This window comes from Euphorbia lathyris, chromosome 1 (genome assembly GCF_963576675.1).
Source record: "Euphorbia lathyris chromosome 1, ddEupLath1.1, whole genome shotgun sequence".
Lineage (NCBI taxonomy): Eukaryota > Viridiplantae > Streptophyta > Magnoliopsida > Malpighiales > Euphorbiaceae > Euphorbia > Euphorbia lathyris.
Genome location: NC_088910.1, coordinates 73,210,114 through 73,234,448, shown reverse-complemented (window position 1 = coordinate 73,234,448; position 24,335 = coordinate 73,210,114). Strand labels below are relative to the sequence as shown.

The window sequence follows — 24,335 nt, the reverse complement described above, 5'->3', positions numbered from 1 at the left end:
TTGAAGTCAAATGTGACAACAAAAGTGCCATTGACTTATCAAAGAATCCAATCCAACACAGCAGGATGAAGCATATCAGCATAAGGCATCACTTCATCAGAGATCATGTACTCAAAGACGAGATCAAGTTGACCTATGTTCCAACAGATGAACAGCTTGCAGATATCTTCACAAAGCCATTGGCTCGTGAGCAGTTCAACATACTAAGGGAAGCTATCGGTATGTCTAATCCTCTTCAATAAATTTCTGAGTGAAATGAATGTTGAGTGATTATATTATGCCGAGTGATTATTACATGTTGAGTAACTGTCATATGCTGAGTAAATATAAATGCTATGAAATCACTATATGCTGAGTTGCTATACATGTCGAGTGATTGCTAAATGCCGAGTTACTACACATGCCGAGAACCCTTTCTACGCTAAGCTATACACTCAGAACTTCAAACGTTTAGTATCTTAGATGCTGGGTAGAACAACTTGCACAATTAATGCTTGCATGCGTATTTAAGTAGCTACCTAGGATGACGTAAGCGTAATGATTAGAAAACCAAGCACCGAATGTGTCATTAATGTCAGAATTAAATGCCGTTGATTGATTCAAAAACGATCCGCCATTCTGACCTATCAGATCAACACGCACTGGCTATAAATAGTGGACGATTTCCCATTAATCATTCTTTACGCTTGAAACATTTCGCACTCGATCTCTCTCTCTCAAACTCCTAAATCTCTGCATTTCTCAAGAACACCATGTCAAACGATTCCTAGAACATCTCCGGTGAGCAATACGACCACAACCACTCCGACATTAATCCTCCTTCTCTAGCTGAGCAGGAGTATCAAGGAACATCTTCCTCTGAACAACAAACTCATGGTCAGCTCGACCAATATATGGAGGAGGTCAGCATCCTCAGTGAGAACCCTCAAACTGACCAAACAACTCCTTCAAAGAAAAAGAAGAAGGAAAAGAAAAACAAGAAATCCAGGGAAAGGAAGTTCTTTCCAGTTTTCACCAGTATCAAAAACCGTCTATCATTCTCGATGGTTTTCCAAGAGCTTCATCGAAGAAGAAAAACCCTTCTGCGATTGGATTTCAAAGAATGGGTGGACCACCCTCTTCTCTCTCCCTGGAACAACTTACCCACAACTGGTGAAGGAATTCTACGCAAACCTAAAAGTCGATGACGATGACGATGACTATCTGGTCACTAAGGTTAAGAAAAAGAAGATCACCATCACCCCCTCTTACCTCGCTATCCTGCTTAAGCTTAAAGCAGAAGGTGCAGAACTGCAATGCACAAATGATTATAAATGGGTTGAGTACAAAGCCGAGTTCTGTAAACCCAAAAACCACAAAGGTGAAATCTCCAGTATCAATTTGGGTCAGCCTCAAAGACAGGCACATTACATCCTGACCAACTATCTCTTCCCCAAGGTCAACGCCACCTCCTCAGCCTCAAACTTCGAGCAATGTTTCATCTGGCACATGCTGAACTACAAGTCGCTCAACATGCCCGTCTTTCTCATTGGGGCTTTCCAACGCAGCACCGGGATCCTTAGGATGGGTTCTCTCATCATCAAAATACTTCAGGATCACCAGGTCAGTTTAAAAGGAGAAATCGACGTAGAGGGCACTGAGATCACCTCAGCAATCCTGTTCGGCTTAGCTCACAGCCTTCCTATCAAACCTAAGAAAGGTAAGGAAACCATGGTTGAAGAAGCACCTGCTGAGTTACCTCAGAAAGGAAAGGAAGCTATGGGTGAAGAAGCACCTGCTGAGCGATCCAAGAAGGAAAGAAAGAGGAAAGCTGACCCATCCTCAACACCACAAGCCAAAGATATCAACAAGGCTGTAAAGAAGATCAGGGTGGTGGTTGGTGAGAAGAAAGCTGCACTTGCTGAGTCAGTGCAAAAGAAACCGGAGTCAGCTGAGAAAAAGAAGAAGAGAGCTGACCCCGAGGAAGAAAGTGAGGAGACTCTCGAGCAACCCCTAAAGAGGAAGAAGACCTCTGGGATGACACCTTTGGAAGCTGCCCCCCTTGATTTTGTCATCACCAAGGATTCTCACTTCATGCGAGCTTAGGAGATCGACTTAGAAAAGACACCTTGTGATCAAGAGGAAGAACAAGGTTGTACTGAAGAACAGGCTAAAGCTGACAAGATACAATCTGCTGAGCCTAGTAACACAGTTGCTACTGAGCAAGCTGATGAGCAAGGAGCTGAGTCTCCAGTGAAGGACAAGGTTGTTGAGAAGCTTTATGCTGATTTCGGACTCAACTCTTCTCCTGAGTCCCCAGAACCTACTTCTGCTGTCCCTTCTCCTCCAACCAAAAATAACAAGGGAAGCACTGAAAAACGGTTCAAGCGGAAGGCACAGAAGCCTAACTTCATAGACATCTTGGATGATGCTCCGCTAAGGGACCCCATCACTGACCTAACTGGGCTTGAATTCAACTTCTTTACTACTATCACCGAGCCCACTCTAAGTCAAGTAAAGGAAAAGCAAGCCTCTGTTTCTCAAACTGAGGAACAAGCCGACCCAAAAGCTCCTAAGGGTCAAGTTTCTACCGACACCGCTGCTCCACCTTCAACTGAGCAAGTGCTCGAAGTTCCAGCTGCTCAACACACCGAGTTAGCAAAGGAAAATCCTCCTGCTAAAGACAGTTCTGAGTTGCCTCAACCTCAAGTTTCAACTCAACTCCAGGCTGACACTGAGCATGTTAATAATTCTGCTGATCAATCACTTCCATCTTCTACTGAGCAGTTAGTAAGCCAGTCAGCTCCTGCTGCTGGCCTCAATAATAAAAGTGCAGCTCCTGATCAAGCTGGAACCTCTACTTCTGGGCAACATCAAAATTCTCCACCAGCTACTGCGAACTAGAAAACGGCTCCTGAGCCTTCACAAATTCATGCTGAAGATGATCCCTACAATTTTTTGGATGCCTCTGAGTCAGGCCGTAGAATCATCCATTCAGCTCATGCGCTTATCCAATAGATCAATCAGTCTCAGGCCGCTGCTGCTGGGTCCATTCCTGCTGAGTCTACTCAACTTTCCTCCATCACGCAACTCTTGACCGAACTCAAAGGTCTTAAGGAGCTGATGGGTGTTATGACTTCTTTGGTCTCTCAGCAGCCCAAGCAAGAGTTTATGGTTAAGCTGGCAGATCTTCAGCTTATGATGGTTCACCACATGGACTCAATTGAAGGGAAAATCAGTGCCCTATCTGCTGTGAACTCATCATCAGCAACTTCTGCTGAAGTCACTCAGCATTTCACCCAGCTGACCGCTGAGCTAACCGGAGCTTGTGAACTTATCTCCTCCACCTCTCAATGCTCCATAGAACAAATTGGTGAGGCTATACGCCTACTCAACTTGAGCAAAGAAGAAATGGACACTGACCAGGTAAAGACCAATGACATTCTGCACTGCACCCGATCAACTCTTGCGCATGTTCGGCACATCAACGCTCAGCGTCATACGTACGATGCTTCGATGCTCCGAATGTACTATCAATCTTATGCAAGGATGACCGACTCCATTACTTGGATTGGGAAGTCACTTGAGTATTTACTCAGTATGCTCAACGCTCATATTAAGATCCCTGCATCAAGTATGGCAGATGGCGTCCAAGTCTTTTACGGGTCTTAAAGAAAGTACGAGTCAAATGCAACAGTACTCAACCATACTAACTCGTGCTGTTCAAAAGGGGAAATTCTATGCTTCTGCCCCTCAGCCTGGTGATGCTGGCGAAACGGGGGAGAAAGACCAGCCAGCTGACGGAACTCAACGTCAACCTCAGCAGAAGCCTCCTGGCTCAACTTCTGCTGTCCCGGGCAATCAAACTCAGCAACAAAGAACAGCCAAGCCCAGCCAGCAAACCAAAACCAAAACTAATCAAGTTCAAGTCAATATCAAGAAGTAGAACTAGAACTAGACTTAGCTTGAAACTTGTATTTTGTATCTGGCTTGTATTTTGTATCTGGCATGTTTCTTTGTTAAGCTGACTATCTATATACAAGCATCTATTCTACGAACTGTCTTCATATATGTGATGCTTATATGCTGTGTTTTCTATGTGCTGACCTTTCTCATATAACTACTCATTGAACATAAACTAAAAACTTGTGAACATAGAAATTAAACAAGTAAAAATACTCAGCGGACTTCAACTCTGATACCTAAACTTAACTAAGTATCAAAACTGAGTAATGACAAGATGTTCCAAGTATTGACCTACTTCTGAAGCTGACCTTAGACTCATTTCGATTAAATCTTAGAAGGTTTAGAATTGAACTAAGTCAGTGGATTCAAGCCTTGGTTTCTCTCGATTAGATCTTAGAAGGTTTAGAGTTAAACTAAGTCAGTAGATCCAATCCTTACGGGGGAGTATTTTCATAAGAATAGAAAAGGTCAACTATCATGGGGGAGCACAACACTGAGTTCCTTACTAAATACTTTTGCCAACATCAAAATGGGGGAGTTTGCTGAAACATTTTTCCACATGATTTTGATTTGACAAAATTATTTAAGTTAATCCCATGATTAAACAATTAAATTTAAATGCTTTGATTTAATTGTACTAATGAGTTTGTTCAATGTTAAGTAAGTTAAGTAACAAGAACAGGAACTAAGAATCCATAAGAGAAAGACAAGACAAATCCAGCAAAAGCAAGTCACACAGCAGAAGCTGAGTAGAATGCAACTCAGCCTTGCGAAAGAAATGTCTTCTTCAGAAAAGCTTGAAGGCGAAGCCGCTGAGTCAAGCTGAGTAGTCGTCAGGTCAGCATCAATAATCCGTCAACTTGGAAGACAAGGTCTAGCAAATTTCTGAAACAAATCAGAAGCCTCGGAAATCTGTTTTGAAGACCTTTTCGAGAAGCATGGACCATTTGATAAATTACTAAAAGACAAACTTGGGACAAGAAGATAAACCTGGTGCAAGAAGACGAATCTGGCAACCCTGGCTCCTGGCGAAAAACAGAAGACAGGATTGCCTGCAGCTCTGAAAGCTGACCAAGTGGAGACGAAAGGAGACCGTTTCCCCACAACGGCTATGTCGAAATTCAAATCATTGGCGCCCCAAAGATCACTATATAAAGGCCAATTCATCACTTGGATTATATACAAGATACAGACAGAAAAAGCAAAATCTTCATTGAGTCAAAATCCAAAATAGAAGCTGTCTGAAAAGAAAAAGCAAGCTCTTACACCAAACTCCAATCATTGTGTAAAAGTCTAGATTGATTCATTCATCTAAAGTGTTCTTTGTTGTATTAAAGAACAATTTCTTATCATTTGTAAAAGGTTAGAGAGAAAGTTGAGTACTCGGTTATAGTACTCAGTGGTAAAGAGAAGCTGAGTACTCGGTTATAGTATTCAGTGGTAGATAGGATTGAGTAGACGAATAGAGGACAGTACTCTTGCATACTCAGTTGCTATTGTAAAAGGTTTGTGCTCTACCTTTAAAGAGCTCAGTAGAGGATTGAAAAAGCTCGGAAGGATTTCGGGGACTGGACGTAGGCGGAGAGGCCGAACTAGGATAAGTCTGCTGAGTAACTTCTAACTCTTTCTCTTGATATATATGTATATGTGTTGCTTGCTTAAAATTACTCAGTAAATAATCTGTACAAGCTGACGATGAGTAATCTGAGTGCTGAGTTGGAAACCAACTTAAGTGTTACTTCCCAACTCACAACTGAAACAGCTCTAGTCAGTATCTGATTACAGCTGTCTCACACCACACCCAACCTTGCCGACCTAAAACTGAGTTAATATATCAAACATTCAATTAAGTCAGCATTATTAAGCGAAAAAGTATTACTAGTTCCTAACCCCCCTTTGGAACTAATCCTATTACGTTACACGGGACCAACACAGTGTCTGGAGTGGTAGTCGATGGGGTCGGAACACTGGAAAATACTCATATATCCACGCCTAGAGGAGGGTCAAACATCCACATATACACGAGCACTCTCCTCTACTCGCTATCCCTAGCTGCCGATATAAGGTGGCAAGTGTAGCAAACCCCCAAGAACGTCCAACTGCCCCTCAGACGTCGTCGTGAACCTCTTGGAGATGGGATGACCTGATCCTATCGCCACTCTTGTCGACAAACAAGTGGACCCTAACATAAGCCATATCCATGCTGTGGCTCGAGTCCCGATATCCTGATCCTCCCCCAGATGGTAAGGCCCTCCACAACATCCACATAAACACCTCCACCACTCCAGTAATGCGACATCGGCGATAGCAACTCCTTTTGAGTGACTCCAAACATAATCATACACATAGGCTGCAGCCACTCAACACTGCATGTATCGGAGATCATCTGATCGTGCACTGGAATACGGAGAATCTGCCATACATCGTGCAGAAGGATAGCCATCTCCCGGAACGGCATGTGAAAGGAGTTCGTATCGGGATGCCACCGCTCCACGAACGCAGATATCAGAGGCGCGTCCAAATTCTTGAACATGGTAGATGGGAGGTGAGACAACCTAGTCCTGTCTACCATAGCCCTCAACTGTAAACATGACATATACAATTACTGAATGTTTTTTAGGGTTATGGTTAAAAATAATAAGTAAAATACTTTATTGAGCAAATTATTCTTACCTCGGGTGTCGTACCCTGATACCATCGCTGCAATGTGGCACATGCTACTGATCTCTTGTAGCATGTAAGAAAATATCGATGATGCCCTTCCAACATCCGTGAGGTAACGTGTCCTAAAAAATTAGGAATCACGGAACCATCACTGGGGCCACCGTCCACCGGTCCTGAAACAATCCAGCTACGATCCTCAGTAGGTTTGGACCGTTTTCTGGTACCTAAAATAATATTAAACTATAAATAATACTAAACTGTAAATAATACTAAATTTTAAATAATACTAAACTATAAATAATATTAAACTATAAATAATACTAAACTAAAAATAATACTAAATTTTAAATAATACTAAACTATAATAATACTAACTTATAAATAATACTAAATTAAAAATAATATTATACTATAAATAATACATGTACTAGCAAATCGACCACCCATGCGATGTCTGCTCGACCCCTGAGTCGGCTGCACATCATCATCATTATCAGATCCCTGCCGTCGCTGGGCCTCGGCTAACTCCTGAAAATACTCATCGACAACGTCATAACCAGGATCTCGATCTCTCGCATCATCCGCCTCCTCTCCCCCTAACTTGGGCTGATCCAACTCAGGCTGATCTATCTCAGCCGCCCGCAACTGCTGCGTCTCAGCCGCTCCCCGTCTACGATCTGATACATCAACACCACGCGCTCTCGTATGACATGGTGTATCATTGGCATCCATATCTAGCTGCCTCTTTGCTGATGGGATAGATTTCCCGGCTACACTCCCCCTCTATGCGTATTGACCACATTATTTTATAAAAGTAGAAACTAGATACAAATATTATTCGTCTAAATAAATTATTTTTTTTAAAAAAATAAATTAAAACTAGAAAATATATAATTTATTATTCTAACTATATTCCAAAAAAAATATTATTCTAACTAAATTTATAGAAATAATTTAAACTACAAAATAAAAATAAAAAATTTAATAATTTATATATATGTATAAATAAAATGTAAAAAAAACAATTTCCCCCCACGGGTGTATGAACATCACGCCCTCACACTGGTGAGGGCGTGATGCTATTACGCCCTTCCTGTGGTGAGGGCGTATGAATATCATGCCTTCACCACAGGCGAGACGTTATAGCATCACGCCTTCACCTGTGTGGGGGGGGGGGGGGGGGGGGGGGGGGGTGGGGGGGATGTTCATACGTCTCACCTTGTGGTGAGGCGTGATAATCATACGTTCGAAGCTCCAATTCCGAAATTTAAAAACCAGCAATTTCAATCACAAAAACGTAAAAAAAGCAACCGTTCGAGTCGAAATTACGTACCATTAATCCCTTTTCTTTGCCACCCCTCCCCCGATCCATACTCTTTGTCCGGATTTGAGTTTAGAATTTGAAAGGATTTGAAGAGTTGAGAGGATTTGAGATTTTGACTAAAGAGTATTTCCGTCTTTGTTAGAGGCTAAATATGAGAAATTAGGGCTATGAATAGTAATCTTTTTTTTTGTAACACGTTCTGTTCTTGCTTGTTAAAAATACATTGGTCAACACAAAGTTGACTAATTATCTAAAATGAGTTTTATCTTTAGCCCGTCATAAAAAGCTAAATTTATCATGCAGTAAATGATTTTTTCTCATTACAGACTCTTTATCGATTGAGTAAGTTTACAATCATCTTATTTTCTCATTGCTCTTCTCATATGTTTCTCTTTTATTCTTTTGTAAATCAAGACTAATGATTGAGTTTTTGTTGCGTGTTATGTAGTTTTTTTAGAAATCTAAATGGTCATGCTCGCCAAATTCATAAGCTCAATCAAATTAAATCATAGACACAACTATGGATAACATCTACATCACTACAAAAAATTCATGTTATTGTGACTAATTCTTTTATGACCAAATTCGTTTTGTCATAATAAATATGGTTATTGTGACAAAAGTAAACTTTTGTCCCAATAGCTAAACTACCTATAAAAGATATTGATGAAATACTTGTTTTGATCAAAGTTTGTCACTATATGTTTATATATTGGGGCCAAATTAATTTGTCACAACCGTTCATTGCTATATGTATGGCGAGAAATTTTGGCGCAAAATTATAAACATGTGGAGACAAATATTTTGTTACAAAATAGTTGATTCGCTTGTGACGAATAATTTTATCAGAATAACATACTTCGCTTTGTCACAATATAGGTGACTATAGATACAAATGTGTTTTGTCACAATAAATAAAGAAATTACGACTAAATTTTTTGTTGTGACAAATATTTGTTATTTTAAAAAAAAATGATTATGACCATTATTTGTTATGATTATATATTTATTGTTATAACTATTGTTTACACTTTTCTTAGAAAACTTTTATGTAAGGATATTTTTCTAAGATTTTTTTTTATTTGACTAAAGTTAAAAAAAAATCTATATTTTTAAAAATCATTTTCAACGTCATTTTTTGATATGGTGAGCTCACAAAATTTTTTATGGGCTAATATAATATTATTTAAACAATTTAATGGACTCACAAAAATTTATAAAATTGAATACTAATGTCATTTGGTGATTTCACATAGTTAGATACCTAATTGACTATTTCAAGAATCTAATTGACCATTTGAAGAGTTAATAACAGATTTTAAAGAAATTGTTACTTTTACTTTTTACTTGAATAAAATAAAAGGTTAAAGTGTAAAAATACCTCTAACATTTTGGATCAAGAGCAATTTTATCGCTAACGTCTAAAATGTTGCAATTTTATCCTTAAAATTGGAAGCCAAGAGCAATTTTACTCCTAACGTCGATAAATTGAGTCAATTTGAGAAATAATTTATCAAACTGTCTTCTCGGTCATAAATCTTGTCATCTACACTTCACACGTGCGTCATTTTATCAGTAACAAATCATAAACATATGTTGGGATATGAAAAAATAATAAAAAAATATATTATCTTTTGTACGAATTAGACAAAAAATTTCAAGAAATTCATCGAATTTTATAAATGTTAATCTCCAATTTTATTACTAAATTATAAAAAACATGAAATCCTTTCTTTTAGAACGAATTAATGTACAATTGGTGCAGAATAAGAAACAAAAAATATTTGTATTTCATAATAGTGTCTGAAATTACCCAAATTATCAACGTTAGGGGTAAATTACACTATTTTAGACGTTAGGGGTAATATTGCTCCTGATCCAAAATCTTAAGGGTATTTTTACACCTTAACCCTATTTTATTAAACTAAAAAATAAAAGTAACAGTCTTTTTAAGAAAGAAAAGCAAAAAGAGAAAACAAAATATTTATTACTATTAACCCTTAATACCCCTGATCCCTCTTTTCTTCTTCCTCCTAAGACTATTCCTCTCCCTAACCGTACCCAGGGGATTATTTTTCAAGGAACCCAAATTCTTCTTCAACACCACAAAGAGGAGGACGAGATATCGATCGAGGGTTTCAGGTAATTCTTCAAGTCCGTGTTTTCTATGGCTTTCTCTTCTTTTTGTTCTGGAAAATATGTTTTGGATTTTGTTTATTAGTTACAGGCTAGAAAAATGTTTGTGGTTTCTTAGCTATATATAATTAATTGATTTCAGAGACAAAGGCAAAGACAACCTATCTTGCTGCTACGAATGCCTACCCAATAGCCGATTCTTTTCTGCTAAGCTAATTTTTCTATGGGTAATCCACATCAACTAGAAGATAAGGACAATGGTAAAAATATCATCGAGTGAGCAGGCTCTCTGTTCTCTCTTCATTCCCTCTCAGCTAGTGTCTCGATTTGAGTCGATCGTGTGCCGAAAATGCCACTTTTTTTACTGGGTTTTTTTCTTCTCATTCGAGAAAAAGCTCTACTCTTCTGAGGCCTTAGTCTAGTTCTTCTCTTCCCTTGACAGACACAATAAGGCGGTTCTAAGCCAGTTCGAGTGAAAGCCTTGAACCCTATCTCAGTCGTACTGAACTTTTTACTACCAACAAAACAAGAGGCAGTTTACATTGAATGTGATTAGGGGTTAGAATCATGTGAATAGTAAGTTCGATTAGCTAGTTTACTATTTATTCCTCTTTCCTGAAATTAATTAGTTTTGTATTTGTTGTTGTTGTTGATTAACTTCAGTTTTGTATCTATGGCTAAGTTCTTACTCCTCAAGGCACAACTATAATTCCTTTTGTATTTCCCTTTGTTTTTTCTGATTAGTTCGATTAATTGTTTGTGTTCTTCCCTAATCTAGGTTTCAGAAACAATTACTCCTAAATTGATTAATGTGTTTGGTTTCTCTTCGATTTTTCCATAGAAATGTGAGGGAATTTTAAGCTCCAAATAGGATATTTTTCTCTGTTATGTTGATTTTGCTTTCACCAAAGAATCCTCATATGATAACAGAGGTTCATGATCAACTGCAGAATCTATCTTGATGTTTGATTTTGTGATTTTTGACCTTTTGTTTTTCAACTCTTCCATGTACCTGTTCCATACTCAGATGCCATGATTGTTGATTTGATTATTTGGAACAGTTTAATATCATAGCTTACATGGAGTTTTATTGTGTATTGTGAATTAGAGCTCTTCCCAAGGATGTGAACAGTGAACTCATTCAGCACAAACGAGCTCCAGTGATAAAGCGTGGAATGCTCAAAGGAAAATGTTCATGTCAATTTCTCCAACTAGAAAGCTCATTTCTGGGTTCATTTTGTGGGTTTGTGCTTCTCTTATTATTATACTCTGTTTTTCTGCTTGGTAATTCCTTAAATTGTCGTGTAGTGTTGTTCAGTACTGTTACTGTTAATTCTTCTCTTGTTTCATGGTCTTTTTCGTTTTCTACTTCTTTTGTTAATAATAGTACTACTAGTAATGCATATTTGGGGAATTTGAATTCCACTTCGAATTTTAGAAATGGAAGTATCAATGTTGATCAAGGAACTATAAAAGAGAATATCCAAGAAGCAAATGCTGGAAACTTTTCTTGATTTGAATGAGAATAAGAATTGAAGTAAGAGTGTTTTGGGAAAGACTCATTTGGGTACTTTGTTTAAAACATGTTAGCTTGTTAAACTTTTGAACTATGTTCATGTATGCAGGATACAAATGAAGTGCAACACCAATTTTCTATACTGCTCTTCATTGGATTGGCTTGCGGCTTCTCAATGATACTTTTCACTTTCTTGTGCCCAAACTTATTCATCTTTTCTTTCTGAAGTTTGAAGGTATTTATCTTTTCAATAATATATAATTATGTTATATTGTACTTAATGACTATAATCTAAATGATTTTTTTCCTTTGTTGTGTTAAATGCAGATGGGCCCTTTTCTTCTGTGGTTTTGGAGATTGTTCAACTGTCTTAAAGTTAAAGATTGTTTTTAGATTTAGTGTTGCTTTTAAACATCTTATATGTCCAATTAATTTTATTAGACTGGGGTTTAATTTTTACTATTGTTAGAACATTTTACATTTTTATTGTGGAAATGATGGAATATTCATGATTAATGTTAATTCATTGATATAAAAAATGTATTATTTTTGTTGCAATTATTTGGTACGGGATGTTTGATATTCTATTGGGATAGGGATAGAGATAAAGGTTGGGATAGGGATAAAGATAAATGGTTGGGATAAAGGATAAAAATATGATAGTCGAGAATTATTATTCAATATTTGGTATGTGAGATATGGATGGGGATAAGATAATACATTTTACTATTTTAACCTTATTTAAACTAGGGAAAAGTACAAAAATAAATCTTGTGGTTACACCTGTTTTCGATCGGCACCCTTGTAGTTTCAAAGTTTACAAATTGGTACATTGAGGTTCATTCCGTTAGCAAACACAGGCCAAATTAACTAACGGTGTTAAAATTCAAAAGGAAGAGTTAATTAGGTCCTTATATTTATTTATTTTGTAAATTAACCCCCCTTATTATCTAATTATCACAAACAAACCCCAAAATAAAAAATAAAATTCAATTACACCATCTTTTCCATTTCTCTTTCATTTTTTTTTCTTTCTCTCTTCTCCTCTTTCATCTTTGTTAATTTTCTCTCTCTAAAATCAATTTTCTCTCTCTAAAATCACAGTTCGAATAATTTCTTCCCATTAATTGATAACCAAATTCTAAATCTCTTCTCACAAACCCACCATACATTATCAATTCTAAATCTCTTCAAACAAACTCACCATACATTGTCAATTGAGTTATACATTACTTCTCACAAACTCAACATACATTGTCAATCCGTACGTGGGTATAGAATTATTAGATTGTATGGATTATGTCTTTTAAGACATAGACATGGGAAATGTATTTGTTTGAGGAATTTATACATCTCTGAAAAAAATAGTTCACTTGAAATTCAAAGAATTGGTTGATTTGGTATAAAAGAACAGCCTTTCCATAAAAAAATTTTAACAGCTAATTTCTATTGAAGTTCAAGTCTAGAACGAGGTAGGAGTTGTGTTGTCAAAAAGGGAATAATGATTGCAATTGTGCTAATCAACCCTGATATGAATGAATATACACCAAACAGGTCTAAGACCACCATTCTGAAAAACAGAACCCAAGAAATGATCGTCCACCAACCAGAGACCAAAATCGCGGAAACGTTTTATCTTCTTTTCAAAACCAGTGATGTAGTTATTATGGATGATAACATCTTTTCCCTTTGTTTCCTGCACCCATGTCTGGTTCTTGAAGTATATTCCTCTTGTAGGGAATGCCGCCTGTGGCAGCAAGTAGAGGTCCACCTGGATCAAATATCATAAATACGCATTAGTCGTTGTTCAGCACAACTCCGAACAGAACAAAACGAATACGAGCTAAGTCAAAAAATGTGATTGCTCTTCCTTCGAACCTGTCCAGCAGTTTTAGAGAAAGGAAATTGATTTTTAGAGAGAGAAAAATTAACAAACAGAAGAGAGAAAAAAAAGAAAAGTAAAGAGAGATGGAGAAAATGGTGTAATTGATTTTTATTTTTTACCTTGGGGTTTGCTTGTGATAATTAGATAATAAGGAGTGTTAATTTATAAAATAAATAAATATAAGGACCTTATGAACTCTTTTTCCTTTGACTTTTAACACCGTTAGTCAATTTCGCATGTGTTTGCTAACGGAATGAACCTCAAGGTACCAATTTGTAAACTTTTAAACCACAAGGGTGCCGATCGAAAACAGGTGTAACCACAAGGTTTATTTTTTGTACTTTTCCCTTTAAACTACATAACATTAATTTGAGGGATAAGATGGACTTTTTCATCTTATTAAAATCGCAGGAGCTTATCCCGCCTCCTTATACCACCCCCCTCTTAGGTATAGGATTTGAGGGATAAGAGGCTTATCGCTCATCTGTCTCACTCTTCTATCTCCCAAACAAACACGGGATAACTTATCTCGTATTTTTTATCCCTATCCCATCTCCTATATCCCTTCTAACAAACACCCCGTAAAGGTTTGAAAAATTAAATGTGTCACTATTTATGTGCATTGCAACTATGATTTTCTTTTGTCATGGTTTTATCATAACTACTCTTAAATTTGTTATTATCTTTTTGCCATAATTAAGTTTAAACATTGACAAATATAATGTAACAAATCATTTTGCCATAATAAATTGTTTATATTATGTCGAATTTGGTTTGTCAAAATATTATTGGTCACATTAAATTAATTCAAAGAAATATTAAGTTTGTCACAATATGCTAATCGATTAATTGCAATAAATATTACATTTGTCACAATATAGTATCAGTTAAATGTAACAAATTTTGTTTGTCACATTAACTTATTTTGTCACAATAAGTACCAGATTTTTGTCAAATCAACACGCATTTTGTGACTAATTTGGACTTTTAACAACCAAATATAATCCATATTTTGACAAACTATTAGTCACAACATATAACACAAAAGTGACTAATGAAATTTCGTCACAATATAATCTTAACAATTGAGACAAACTATAATTTCGTCACAATTAACTTTTTGAGACAAGCTTATTGCAACGAAATTTGTGACAAATTTTTTTGTCACAACAAGTATATTGTGACGAAATACATATATGTTGTGACAAAAAAATTCGCCACAATATAGCTTTTTTTTTGTAGTATGCACAACTCCAGCGAATGATTGAAGTAGCTTACATAAAGAAGAATGAGCTGAAAGATAAAAGGCGTGAGGTTGAAGAATTAAGGAGATAACAACTCTAAATGAGATGTGTACTGTCCATCCAAGACACAATAACCAAATGAAACCACATCAATTGGCCTTGTACGAGGATACTTGCCTAGGAAATTCTGCAAGAAACCCATGATCATGAATTTCATGATCATCGGTTTTGTGCAGAGTTTTCTCGCTAAGTATCCACATGCCAGACCACTTCATGTTGTTTTATTTAGTTCATGTGCCTTAGATTAGTAGTAAACATCTAATTGATAGTTGTTTTGTATATAACCCATGTATAGGTTTTGTTAATTTGTGCTCATATTATTTGGTTAGAAATTTTTATGACCAGAATTGTTAAATTTGCTGTAAAATAATATATACATACATATATATATAAAATGTAAGTATTAATTTTGGTTCATCAAGTGTACCGATCTCTCTTATTTTTTTTGTCTTATAAAGTTTTTTGTTTCGTTCTATTATTTCAATGCCTTAATTTTGTGAAGATCGAATGTGTGTGCATATAAATTTTAGATTTTGTAGATACACAAACACAATATAATATTTTCGTTAATTTGGGTGGTCCAAAATAACAAAATTAACTTTATTTGTTACTCATATATATAACGAGCTCTTATGAAAGCACATTGTAAACAAGTAATCCTAATGAGCTTAGTAGCCCGATACAAGTTTATTTGTAACAGACGCATTTGTACACTAGTTTTTGCTCGTTACAAGTTTATTTGTAGTGATTGTATTTTAATAGGCGTGCCCATTAGTAATACCCTAGTTTTTGCCTGATATTACGAACTTTTTTCTCAAGGAGTGACAAAGTAAAGATTTAATAATGTTGTTGTGTTTGGGTTGAGATTAAATGAAAGTAAATAACGGTAACGTTTATTATAATTGAAAATTAGTTTTAGTTTAAAGCAGAGAAGATATTTTTGTAACATAAAATTAAAATATTATGAATTACCGAGGAGTGTTATAAAAGTTACCCCTTTTTAATCCATCAATTTATCATTCAAATGCATACTTACACGTACACCTACAGTCTATGAAGCAGTCAAGTGGTGGATATGAACTTCAGATGTTTGATTTTTTTGGCATGACTCTCCATGATGATCAAGACTAAACAAGCTTCATCGTTAGGGTTGAAAAATCCATGCTCACATATATTTAATGCAAATGCTCTACATCTCCAGTCCTAAGTATAAGAAACACATGTTAAGTATTTCAAATTAATTCAAGATTAAAGTATTATTTGTCTCCTAACATATTCAAAATGTTTTCATTTTCCCTTACGTGTCACAATTTGTGAAATGTCATCCAATTGGAATGAAAACTTAACATATTCGTTAAAATTCTTTAAGTCTTGCTACATGACATGTTTTTTTTGACACATGACATGTCTTCAATTTTTCTTTTGCCACAAACTAAATATGTAATTAGTTAAACAAAATAAGAAAAGGAAAATAACCCCTAAACCTAATAGACCAGACCGTGAAATCCAATCCGTAAAGATTTCCTCCCCAAATTGCAACACTAGTCTGCAGACCTCTTTCAATTTATTTCTTCAAAAAATGTCCAAGAACTTTGATTCTTCAAATAATTATTCCCCATTGAGCGCTTTTAATCTGCATCAAAATCTGATTTCATAGATGAAAATCAATCACAACTAAATGAAATAATCATCCTGAAACACCATTAAATCTCATTCTCTTTCTCGACTTTGAGACTGGTCAAGATTTTATCCACTTCTATGGTGAAAAGAATGAATAACTTGAACTAAAAAAGATGTCAATGACGAATAATCCACATTGTTATTATTATAGTTTGGTGTATATGCTTGTTGTGTCGTTAATGGTGGTTGTTGTTCATAGTAATCACTAAACTAATTAATTAGTGTTGTAATTTGGGGAGAAAAGCTTTACTTTAAGAGTTGGAATTCATAGAAGAAAATCTTATGTCCCTTAAACTGTGTCCCCTTTGTTAGAAATAAAACATACAAAGTTGGTAATTTAGATGTAGCGAAAATTAAAAAATTTCTATTCCTTATCACATGAATCACCTTATATTGATTAGATGACAACAATTATTCTAATCAAGAGGGTTTTATCGTGTTTACCTTTTGAAGTTAGAAATTTTGAATCTTTTGAAGCTCGAATCAACTTTGTAAAATGCCTACGGATAGAACGTCTCCGATAGTGATCCACATGAACTAAAACGAAGAACGATAATGGTGAAACCCGTAAGGATTTTAGCCAGGGACATTGAATTTGGTGTACGAGCTTTCTCTCATAAAAGAAAGCACAAAAACCCTATTTTTCAACTATGTTGGCCGAATTACCCTATGCCCATATAAGATATTTATAATTGCTCTAAGGCTTCCTAGATAAGTCTCATAGTCTAACCAGAAATCCTTTCTTTCTAGGAATGAAATTCTATTTAATATATTAATGATACATCCATATCTACAAATAATATAATAAATAAAATAAATTTTTGGTTTCAAAAATTTATTGGTTTATCTATTAACTAATTATTTTTTTAATTAAATTTTCAGTTTCAAAAATTTATTATTTTATCTATTACATATTATTTAATTTAATTGAAACTTTTAGTTTCAAAAATTTATTTCTAATTTAATTAATCTAGATAATTAACCATAATCTATATTACAATTTATCATATATGTGCAACTCAAGAAGTACAAGGACTTCTGGTAATATTTACCTATTTCAATTAGAAGTTATTTATGTTTAATGTTTAATTGCTATTTTTTCTATTTTGTTTTCTGTACTGTTAGTATAGAAGTTTGTTATCCTTTAGGGTGTTAACCATTTTGGCTGTTAGTATAGTTTGTTATGCCAACTGTTGTACTACAACTATTATGTAACAAATTGATGACCTCGGCTGTACTAGCATCTTATAAGGTCATACCTGATGTAAAGCAGAGGTATCTTTTTGATATATCAATATTACAATTTCTATTTCTTCTCCCATTTTCTTCTTCTTACTCTCTTCTTCCCTACCTAAATTCCTCTTAATTCTAAATTCAAAACTCATACTTCTGATATTGGTATCAAAGCACTCGTTCCTCGTGCCGAAATTCAAATTATATGATCTCTGATTCAACCAGCAAGAACAGAGCAGAAAAACAAGAACACCAAAAAACAATGGATGCGCTAGAGAAACAAGTCAAGCATTTGGCTACATAGTTGAAAGAGTAGGTGGAATCCATTGCAACTCAATTGCAAATGATGCAAGTTTAATGGCTGAACTAAATGGATAATAGAAGATCGAATAACATCTATTCACTAGGACTAAATGGATACCAGCAAATCGTTAGAAGAGAAGATTGACAAATCTTTCACAACACTGGTGAAATTAATCCAACCCAACTCTGAAAATCCTTCACCTGAAACACCAAACCCAAACAATAAAAAAACCCATATAATTACTCTAGTAATTCTGAGAGAGACACTTAGGCAACCAAAACAATTCAAGCGCTAGTGAACCATATGGCAAGGGTCCATTCTTCAACAAGATGTTACCAAAATGTGATATGCCATTCTTCAAAGGAGTAGAAGTGGAGAATTGGCTCTGCAAATGCAATAAATATTTCTCATTGTTTGAAGTGGCTATAGAACGGAGAGCAGATCTTGTTGGTCTTTACTTGAATGGAAAGGCTGAGAATTGGTACAAAAATTAGATGAAAGGACAAACTAAAGTTAGATGGGAAGAATTTATGGAGGTTGTCACCAAGCGATTTCAAGACAATGAAACCAATGATGTAGTGGAGCAAATGTCTCAACTTCACCAAACCTCTACCCTATTGGATTATCAAGACCAGTTTGAGTCCCTCAAACTTAGGGTAAATTTCATCAATGGTGTACAACATTTGTCTCATTTCACACTTTGGTGTACAACCTTCATTTTGTCTCACTAATATGTACGATCTTATGGGTGACCTCATAATATGGTGTATAGCAGGTAAAAATGACCGGTCAACGCAAAGTCAACTCGCCACGTAAGCAGTTTGACTAGTCGAAAATTGACCACCACATATGCAATTACTAAAATACCCTCATTTTTTAATTTTACAAATTATATTTTTTAAGTCTTTATATTTCAAAATATTATTATCCAATTGTAAGTATTATTTATTTTAGAAAAAGCTTTAATTTCCATTTTTCAAATTGGATCAGGTTGAAATTCTACTTCTTATTATTAAATTTTCAAATTGGTCCAGATTGAAATGCTATGGCAATCGATCTCACTTTTTTTGCAAAGCAACCTTCTGAAGCCTGCAAATACTCTCTGTCTCTCTCTCTCATTTTTTCTCTCTCTAAACCCTCTCTCTCTCCAAGTTCACACCCCCTAACTCCGACCAATTACTCTCATCATCTTCGTCTCCATTCTTCTCCTCCCAATTGCGGCTCTCTTTTTCTCCGTTGCCGGGATCTTATCGTTCGGAGAGTTTTTGGCGTGGTTATGGGAGGATCTTCGTGGGTATTTTCAGAACCAAGTGAAAGAGGAAGAAACAAGGAGCTGATCAATCTAGGAATTTTTATTTCAATATAAACCATGAGTATCAATTTATAAAAATATTAACCAGTCACCATTATTAACAAATTTATGCAGTAATAACCTAAATCAAAGCAAGTAATAAGTTAAATTCATCTAGTCTCCTCCTCCTATCGGTGCCCCGATCTCGTCTCATCCTCCGGTCGGTCGGACCCTCGATCTCCTTTCCTCGGAAGGAGACGATGATGATATAGTCGATTTCAAATCCCAGATTAGAATTCAGTTGTCGTTCCAATGAAGAAGCAGTCTTTTACAAGCCATATGATTACTGGTTTAATTTGGATGGAAAGCCATATATTGTTAAAAAGTTAGAAAAATGGTGGTTTTCTTTGCCATGGAAATTGATATGTTCGATGGATTCAAAACATTTGGAAGAGAGAGAAACAATTAAGAAATGAGAGAGAGAAAGAAATGAAGAAAATAAGGAGTGGGGTATAATAGTAATTAAATATAAGGTGGGTCCAACATTTTGTAAAGAATTAGTTAAAAAAGGATGACATGGTAGATTTGACCGGTTTGACCGGTCATTTTTACCTGTTGTACACCATATTGGGAGTTCACCCATAAGGTCGTACATATTAGTGAGACAAAATGAAGGTTGTACACCAAAGTGTGAAATGGAGCAAATGTTGTACACGATTGATGAAATTTAGCCCTCAAACTTAAAATGAAAAAAGTCCCACCTTTAAATTCCTGATTCATTTTATGTTTCTAGTTTTATATCTGGATTAAAACTTGAGATCAAATGAGGGGTTAAAACCTTTGAACCACCTGATACTTACACTGCCATTAAAAAAGCAAAAATCAAAGAAGACCATGTTAAGGGCCTGATTGAGGTTGTTCAATCTAAAACCAATTTTAAACCAAACACTAAGACATCTCAAGTGACCCCTTTAGCAATTGTGAAACCCTAAAACTTCCATCCTACCACTGGATAACAAATTCCTAAACCACCTGACCCTAATTCAATTCCAACCCCGCAACCTATAAGAAAACACTAAGGTCATGCTGGAAATGTGGGGAGTGTTATTTCCCTGGTCACTAGTGCACTACCAAGAAACTTAATGCTATGAATGTGGAGGAAATAGAGGAAGAAGAACCAAAAGAAGTGCCAATGACACTTGAAAATGAGCAAATTAGTGAGGAAGCAGCTAGAGAATATGAGCAAATTTCTTTATCCATACATGCATTCGATGGTGGTATCACTGATGGTACAATTAAACTCAAAGGAACTCTCCAAAGGAAGCCTATAATGATCCTCATCGACTACGGAAGTACACACAACTTTGTGGACAAAAATTTGGCTAGAGAAGCCAAACTTCCCCTAATCAAAGTAAGATATGCTGTTGTAACTATAGCATATGGGAGACAACTCACTGTAGAGTCAAAATGCAATGATTGTCACTAGTCTATACAACACACTAAATTCTATTTTCACCTTAGAGTTTTGGATTTGGGAGACTATGATCTTATTTTAGGTGCAGATTGGATAAGGAAGCATTCTCTAGTCACATTTGACTTTGAGAAATGTCCTTGAAAGTGATGTCACTTAAGGTTGTTAACAAATTGATCCATAAGGGTTGGAAAGGACTTTCTGAACATTTAGATCCTACACCACAAACACTAGAGTCTCACCCTAAAGACCCATTACCCATGATTAAATCATCCTTCACTCAAATAGTTACCAAATACCAGCACTTATTGCAACCACCTACAACTCTTCCTTCCTTAAGATCTCATTATCACTCCATTCCTTTGAAACCAGAAACTGAATCAGTTAATGTTTGCCCATACATATAATCATTTCATAAAAAAATGAGATAGAGAAATTTGTAGCTGAAATGCTAAACAATGGAGTGATACAACCAAGTTAGAGCCCTTATGCCTCACCTATCTTATTGGTAAAAAAGAAAGATGGTACTTGGCGTTTCTGTGTGGACTACAGAGAGTTGAATAAGGTAACAATAAAAAAAATAAATACCCAATTCCCATTATCCAAGAACTGAATGATGAGTTGAAAGGTTCCAAGAATTTCTCTAAACTGGATGTGCGTTCTGGTTACCACCAAATACAGATGCAGAAGTAGGATGTGTGCAAAACAACTTTTAGAACTCACATAAGGCATTATGAATTCCTAGTCATGCCTTTAGGCTTGACAAATTCCCCTACTACCTTCTAGTCACTAATGAATACTATATTTCTACCTTAACTCAGAAATTCGTGCTAGTTTTTTTTATGATATATTGATCTACAGTAATGCAAAGGCAGACTACCTCACACACTTGGAGATAGTTTTCCAACTCCTTGAACTGCATCAAATGTTTGCCAAAAGATCCAAATATGATATAACGATATCATCAGTCTCATATTTGGGGCATATCATCTCTCACCAAGGAGTGGCCACAAACCGTTCTAAGGTTTATGCTATGATTGCTTGGCCTTTACCTACTACATTAAAAGGGTTAAGAGGGTTCTCGGGTTTAACTAGGTATTACATGCGTTTCATAAGGGGTTGTGATAACATTAGCAAGCCATTAATCGACTTGCTAAAAAAAGACCAGTTCAAATGGAATCGTGAAGCAACTTCAGCCTTATTACAACTCAAAAGGCTGATGACTGAGGCACCTCGTTTTAGCTCTACATGAATTCACCAAACCTTTCATATTGGAGTGTGATGCCAGTGGTTCTGGCATTGGAGTTGTGCTCATGCAACAAGGTAAGGCCATCTGCTTCATATCTAAAGCTTTGAGTCCTAGAAACCAATTATTATCTGCCTATGGGAGAGAACTTTTGGCTATTGTGTATGCTTGTTCTCATTGGCGATATTACTTGGAAAATTCTGCATTCATTATTAAAACGGACCACGAGAGTATCAAACACTTGCTTGAACAGAAGTTGCATACTTATTTGCAATAAAAAAGGAGTTTATAAACTCCTTGGATTAGATTATACTATACAATATAAAAAGGGAGTAAAAAATAGGGTGGTGATGCTTTATCAAGGCAGACGGAAGAGAATATTAAAGTATGTGCTATGTCCATGGCCATTCCTAGCTGGTTGGAAGAAGTTCAAGAATCCTATAGAGGAGATCTTATTGCTTTAACTCTTTTGCAACAACTAACAGTCCAACCCCACGACAATCTTCATTATTCACTCCAAAATGGGATTCTCAGATTCAAGCAACGCATTTATATTGGTTCTGTTTCAAACCTCAATACTAAGATCTTAGAGGTTTACTACAATTCATCTTTGGGAGGCCATTCTAGAGTTAAAGGCACTTTTACTAGACATCAACAATATTTCTTCTGGCAAAAAATATAGACAAATGTGACTCACTGGGTGGCAGCTTGTGACACATGCCAACATTGCAAAGCTAATCTTTTACCCTATCCATGTCTCCTCCAACCTCTTCCTATACCCCAACATGCTTGGAAAGATATCGCCATGGATTTTATTGAGAGGTTACCTCACTCTAAAGGCCATGACACTATACTAGTTATGGTGGACAGATTCACTAAACTAGGGCATTTCATTCCATTGACTCACCCTTTCAATGCATCTGTTGTTGCTAAGGAATTTTTAGATCATATCTTTAAGCTACATGGGCTGCCTAGGCCCATAGTATCAGAAAGAGAGATAATTTTCACTGGGCATTTTTGGAAGGAATTCATGAAATCATTGGGAATAAAATTACAATACACTAGTGCCTATTACCCTCAGTCGGATGGCCAATCTAAAAGCCTAAATCAATGCCTGGAAAATTATTTGCAAAGCATGTGTTTCATATCTCCTAAGAAGTGGATGGATTGGGTAAGCCTAGCAGAATATTGGTACAATACAAGTTACCACAATTCCCTAAAGGTGAGCCCTTCTCAAGCTTTATATGGCCAAGTGCCCAAGCTACCAATATTACCATCTACCAAGTCTAATATAACAATAGTTGAGGACTTCCTCTGTGCACGAGAGTAGCTGAGTTCTTTTCTTAAAGACAATTTGGCCCCCGTTCAGAATAGAATGAAGCAAATAGTAGATAAGAAAAGGACAACTTGAGAATTCAAGGTGGGCGACATGGTTTTCCTCAAACTCTAGCCTTATAGGCAAGTAACAATTGCCATACGTAGCCCATTAAAACTTTCTAAGAAATATTATGGCCCCTACCCTTTAATCGAGAAAATTGGTAAGATCACTTACAAGCTAAAGCTTCCATCCAATTGCAAGATACATCATGTCTTCCATGTCTCTCTCCTCAAGAAACACATAGCCACATCAACTCCATTCCTTACTACTCTTCCTCCTATGATTGATGAAGAATGGGCCATTCAACCACAAAGGGTTCTAAACACGCGTTATGCTCTCATTGGGGACTCTACTCTAAAATAGTTACTTATACTTTGGTCTGGATTTTTGACCGTGGATGCCACATGGGAAGCTAAGACTGCCATCAGTCAGCAATTCCCAGAATTCTATTATTCTTGGGGACAAGAATGTGTAAAAGAAGGGGGTATTGTCACATACATGCAATGCAAGAAGTATAAGGACTTTTGGTGATATTCACCTATTTCAATTAGAATTATTTATGCGTAATGTTTAATTGTTATTTCTCTTATTTTGTTTTCTATACCATTAGTATAAAAGTCTGTTATCCTTTTGGGTCTTACCCATTTTGGCTGTTAGTATAGTTTGTTATGCTAGCTGTTGTAATACAACTATTAACAAATTGATGACCTCACCCGTATTAGCAGTTTATAAGGTCATGCCTAATGCAAGTTAGAGGTATGTTTTTGAAATATCAATATTATAGTTTCTATTCCTTCTCCCATTTTCTTCTTCATACTCTCTTCTTCCCTACCTAAATTCTTGTTAATTAAGTAATCTATCTTACCGTTTTATCATTCTCACCACAACTAGTTGTACATGTTTATTGAAACTCTTATTGAACTGGATAACAGATTAACTCTTTAATTTCTATCTATTA

At 35.9% G+C, this 24,335-nt stretch overlaps 1 long non-coding RNA gene across 3 annotated transcripts; it reads left to right on the top strand.

Moving 5' to 3' along the window:
- The first annotated feature begins 9,916 nt into the window (after positions 1-9,916).
- LOC136210531 (uncharacterized) lies at positions 9,917-12,131 on the top strand. Of its 3 annotated transcripts, XR_010678100.1 has the most exons (6): positions 9,933-10,075; positions 10,212-10,329; positions 10,512-10,645; positions 11,178-11,312; positions 11,695-11,820; positions 11,913-12,131. It is a non-coding gene; the product is annotated as an uncharacterized lncRNA (long non-coding RNA). The 3 variants fall into 3 exon arrangements; XR_010678102.1 differs by lacking the exon at positions 10,512-10,645 and having other exon boundaries at positions 9,936-10,075; XR_010678099.1 differs by lacking the exons at positions 10,212-10,329; positions 10,512-10,645 and having other exon boundaries at positions 9,917-10,075.
- The last annotated feature ends 12,204 nt before the right edge of the window (positions 12,132-24,335 follow it).